Raw genomic sequence first — 5829 nt, forward strand, 5'->3', positions numbered from 1 at the left:
CTGCTCACGAATCTGACTCCAGCTCTAAGTCTGAAGCTTTTATTTCTGCCAGTGAAGGTGAAGAACATGGGTCTTCTGACACAGAGAAAATTCAAGAAACCCCTGGTGAGGTAAGTTCTTGTGTGGTATTTTCTTCTGTGGTTGAAAACACAGACAATAGGTTTGTTCTAGTTGGTCCTATTAAAGATGTAAAGGTGGCTGAATCAAGTAGGAGTGGAGGTAAAAAGAAAAGAAAAGAGAGAGAGGGAGCAAGTGGTGATGAGAGGGGAAATGGGAAGGAAAAGGTTCTTGCTATCTGTGGAGGTGTTGAAGAAAGTGGCTTCAAGTCAGGGGGAAGTGGTTCTGGGAGGCGGCTGAAGGGCTTGTTCATCTAAGCAAGCAACAAGAAGAACCTGTTTCATCAGCTGAGGAAACCCTGGCTGACCTTCTGAAAAGGGTTGGGGCGAGCTATGATCCAAAGAAGCGCAAAGCTTCTTCACAAAAGGCTCCAACTGCTTCCAAGCCAACCAAGAAAAGCAAAACTTCATCCCCAAAACCTACTGTCCCTTCAGTGCCTAAGGGAAGAGCTACTAGAAGCAAGGTCAAACAAAGTGAAGCAGAGTTACAGAAAGCTCTGGAAGAAAGCAGGAAGAAGAAGAAGGAGAAGGGAAAAGCAAAAGTTGTAGAAAGCTCTGAGGTAGCAGAAGAAGAAGAGGAGATGGAACTGGTCCATCAAGAAAGGGGAACAACTGAAGAGGTTCCTACACCCAAACTTAAGAAGTCCAAGACTTCTTCAAAGAAGTCTTCCTCTGTACCTATACATGCTGAACCCTCTTTAGCCAAAAGAACAAGATCTGCAGTGAAAGGCAAGCAGGTGAAAATTACTAAGGAAGATGAAGAATGGAGTGGTGAAGAAGAAGAGGAGTAATCTGAGAAAGAACAAGACAGGTTTGCCATCTTTTGCAGAAGAAATTTTTTGAAAGGAAGACTGCTGAGAGACCTGGATGAACCAGGAATGAGGAGATTGATGGATGCTCTAGTTGCACAAGGGTGGAAGGACATGGTCCTTGAAATGGATGGGAGGCTGGCCAGGAAAGAACTGATTGAGTTCATGGCAAATGCCACTGTGAAGAATAGGGTACTCACCAGCCTGGTGAAAGGAGTAAAAGTGGAATTTGATGCACTCAAACTGGGTGAACTTCTAAACATACCTAGTGGGGTATGATAATTATACAAGGCAAAGGTGGCCATGTCTGGATTCTCTCCCTACTGCTCTCCAAATCACTAGGAATTTCTGTGAAAAGCTGCTGAAGATGTGCCTGAAGCCAGGTTCGTGCAGAAAAGTGAGATGAGGCCTGAGCACAAGGTCTTGTTTGAGTTTGTCAACAAGTGTCTACTGCCCAGATAGGAGAGAAGGTACACTGCCAACTACATGGACCTGGTTCTTATGGAGTGCCTTGTGAGAGGAATGCAGATCGATTGGCCTGCTTTTATTGTCAAATTACTAGACAGGGTCATCAATGGCTCCAAGGCTCATGCCACTCCATATGGGTTCATATTGACTATTGTTCTGGACAGGCTGAATGTGCCTTTGAAGAAATGGGAGATGGCATCAAGAAAGGAACATTTTGGCATCAAGACTCTTCTAGCTTGTGACTATCCAGTCAATGCCACCCCAGTTGAACCTAGTTCATCTCTGAAGATACCCATCAACAGCAAGGTTAGGGCCTTGGTTCAGGAGTGTGGAACTAAGGATGATGAAATTGCTAGGCTCAAGGCACGCGTGGCTGAATTGGAGAATGAGAGAGATGGCCTTAGAACTGAGCTAGCAAAAGAAAAGGAGAAGAGTGATGGAATGCTTCAGAATATGCTAAACCTGCTCCAATCTCAACCCTCTAGTTCTTCCAAGCCCTAGGCCTTCCAGCACTTGCCTTTAGATCCAGTCTAGTACCCCCCAGTGACCCCAGTGACCAGATTTAGGGATATTTCAGTTTTTGCTCATGTTTTGGAAGTTTTTTCTTTCTTTTTGTGGTTTGTTTGTGGAAACATATCCTTATCAATGACAATTGTTGTTTCTCTTGCTATATGAAGATTCTGATCTTAATAGTTTAATTATGTCTGTTGATTATTGATAAATTGACTCATGTTTTTACTTGCAGTTGCCTCAGTGGCCATGAGTAATTATTAAAATCTGGGATTCACAATGTGTATGCTACTTTTCGATGATGCCAAAAGGGGGAAGAGATATTGTGCTTTACTCTTTATTTTGAATAATGTGATATTTATAACCTAATTAAACCTGGTCCTTGATGATAAGTTAAAATTCTAGGTTAAGTGTTGATGGTTAAGCTGAGTTCTTACAGGTTCTTTGATCAGTAAAAGCACAGAGTTTGTCATCATCAAAAAGGGGGAATTTGTTGGCCCAAGTTCAGGTGAAGTTTTGAAGAATGACAAATGAACTCAGTAATGGACCAGGTCCATCATGTGAGGCACAGTGTTTATCAACCTATACATGTGAGATACACGTGAAGGAGATAAGTCTCAATGATCAAGCAGCAATACTGATCGAAAAGGTTGCATATTGGATAAGGAGAGAAAGTCTCCTTATGAGAAGAGGACACAATCCGGATAAAGGATAGGGTTGGAGTTTGTGGTGTTCAAGGACTCAACTTCGATGGAAGATCAGCAATTGAGTCTCAATCAAACTCTAATTACTAACTCATTAAATAACAGTGATTGTTCTCTTTTACAAGGATTGCACAAACGCAGAAGTTAAACTAAATTGAGAGCAAAAGAGCGAGGCAATTTTGCAAGCAATTTATGTGAGATTCAAGTGTGCATTCCTGAAGCTACTTGGACAAGATAGAAGAACCAATTCCATTGTGTCTTTCTTTTATTCTAGTTCAATTGTAGTAGGTGATTTAAACTTGTACCTTTCAGCTTTCATAAAAGCAATTGTATTAGGTACTTTGAGTATTCAAGTTAGAGTTAACTTGAAGTTGTCGCAACAGTTGAGGCTGTGTGTCACAACGGGACTAGAGTTTAATCCTTAGGTTTACAAGAGTTCTGTAAATGTTGTTTTGGCTCAGTGAGTTTAGTAGAAGTTTGGGTAAATCCTACTGAGTAGTAGGTCGTGGTTTTTTCACCTTTTGATCCAGGTGTTTTCCACGTAAAAATCTCTGTGTTCTTTATTTTATGTACTTTTAATTCCGCAAACAGTAGTAGAAAGTACACCTAGAAGAACCAGGTTCTTCTAGAGCGAAAATTGGGTACCACACAAATCACCCCCCCCCTCTTGTGTGGTATTGACGTTTAGAACATCACTTCAGGTATGTGTCTTGACTCGTTCGAGGATGAACGTTTGTTTAAGAGGGGGAGTATGTGAGGACCCGACCAGTCGTCTCATGAGTTATCGTTCCATTTTCCCCATTTCTGCTTCTTATTGCTTTAATTATCGGTTTTATATGTGATCGGGTTGGTTGGCTCGGGTTCGGAAAGGTTTTGAGAAAGTTGGAGACACTTAGTCTCTTTTAAGAAAGCTTAAGTTGGAAAAGTCAACCGGATGTTGACTTATGTGTTAGAGGGCTCGGATGTGAGTTCCGATGGTTTGGATAGTTTTGGAAGATGATTTGGGACTTAGGAGCGTGATCGAAATGTGTTTTGGAGGTCCGGAGTAGATTTAGGCTTGAATTGGCGAAATCGAGTTTTTGACGTTTTCCGTTTGATAGGTGAGATTTTGATATAAGAGTCAGAATGAAATTTCGAAAGTTGCAGTAGCTTTGCTATGTCATTTGGTATGTGTGTGCAAAATTTCAGGTCATTCGGACGTGGTTTGGTATACTTTTTGATCAAAAGCAGAATGCGGAAGATTTTAGAACCTTAGGCTTGAATTCGATGTGTTTTGGTTGTTTTTGATGTTGTTTGAGGTGTTTTGAAGGTTGGTATAAGTTTGAATGGTAGCATAAGATTTGTTGGTTCTTTTGGTTGAGGTCCCGGGGGCCTCGGGGTGATTTCGGATGGTTGACGGATGGTTTGGAATTGAGTTTGAGAGCTGAAGCCTTTGGATTGCTGTCATAACCGCATCTGCGGTTGAAGGATCGCAGGTGCGACCCCCGCAGATGCGGATAGGAGTCGCAGAAGTGGAAGATGGTGACGTTGGCAAGGACCGCAGAAGTGGTAGAAGAACCGCACCTGCATGGTGCAGGTGCGGGCTAGGCTGATGCGGAGTGGGCGGTTTAAGTGAAAATCGCAGAAGTGGTTCAAAGACCGCAAATGCGGTACCGCAAAAGCAGGAAACTGGTCGCAGAAGCGAAATCCGAGAACATATAAGTATTTCCTTCGCGATTTTCAGAGGGTTTCACCATTTTTAAAATTGATTTCGGGAGTATTGAGCAATTTTTGAAGAAGGATTTCAAGGGAGCTTCATTGAGGTAAGGATTTTGGACCTAAAAACTCGTTCCTATTATATTAATTCACGGATTGGGGCTTAAATTAATGGAATTTAAGCCAAAAATGGAGGAACTAGGGCTTAGAAACTTAGGCCTTTGATTGAGGATTTGAAAGATCATTTGTGGTCGAATTTTGGAACTTTTGATATGTATGAACTCGTGGGGAGATAAGGAATCTAATGACGTAAAATTTATCGAATTTCGAGATGTGGGCCCGAGGGTCGGGTTTTGGAAATTTCGGGATTTGCATGGTTTTTCGATTATTTTCGAGTGGGCTTTGTCCCTTTAGCATATTTTGATGATTACGTTCTGATTTTGGTAGATTCAGAGCATCCGGAGGCCAATTCGAGGGGCAAAGGCATTGCGAGCTAGAGTTTGGGCCGGATTGAGGTGAGTAATGATTTTAAATGTTGTCCTGAGGGTATGAAACCCCGGATTACACACCGTTCGGCTATGTTGAGGTGACGCACACACTAGATGACGAGCGTGGGATCGTGCACCGTTGGGGATTGTGACTTAGTCCATCCCGAATGACTGTTTTGCTGCGTATTTGATAGCAAATTGTTTGATATTGTCATGTTTTGGGCTAAATGCCATATTTGGGCTTCGTGCCAACTGTTTGGACCCTTAGGGGATCTTTACTGATATTTTTTTCCTCACTGTTTGATTTCATACTTGTGCTCAGTCACGCCATATTTTACTGCTTTCGAAACTCAACCATGTTACTCTGATTTAAACACTTTAAATGATATTTTAAAAGATATTTTGAGCTGAGCATCACGTTTACGGTTGCTCGAGGGGCTTATGAGGTTCTAACTGAGTAAGGCCGAGGGCCTGTATTGTGAGGTTACTTTTGGGTCGGGCTGCACGCCGCAGTGGTGATATACTAATTATGATAATAAGTTTGAGGGCTTGAGATTGTACGCCACGAGGTGGCTTGTGATTTATATGAGGCCGAGAGCCTGTTTATGATGCTGCGAGATGGCTTGATATTGTGCTTGGGCCGTAAGGGGCCCCTCCCGGAGTCTGTACATCCCCAGTGAGCGCGGGTACCCATTGAGATATGAGATATAGCCCGAGGGGCTGGTATTGTTCTGTGATATTGCCCGAGGGGACGATTCTGTTGTTACTTTGCCCGAGGGGCAGTTCTTATGTGTTTACCATCTCTAGTTTTTTTTCCTATATATTGTTTGACTGATTAAAAGGTGTTTTATGAGATTTCACTGCTTAATTATGTTTACTAATTTTGTTCTGCTTCTTATAGCTTAATGTTGTGTTCAACGTGATTTTATATCACTCAGTCTTTATTTATTGTTATTACTCACTGAGTTGGAGTACTCACTTTACTCCCTGCATCCCTGTGTGCATATTCGGGCGCTACAGGTCCTGCTAGCGAGGGTTG

The sequence above is a fragment of the Nicotiana attenuata genome, unplaced genomic scaffold, assembly GCF_001879085.1.
Source record: "Nicotiana attenuata strain UT unplaced genomic scaffold, NIATTr2, whole genome shotgun sequence".
Lineage (NCBI taxonomy): Eukaryota > Viridiplantae > Streptophyta > Magnoliopsida > Solanales > Solanaceae > Nicotiana > Nicotiana attenuata.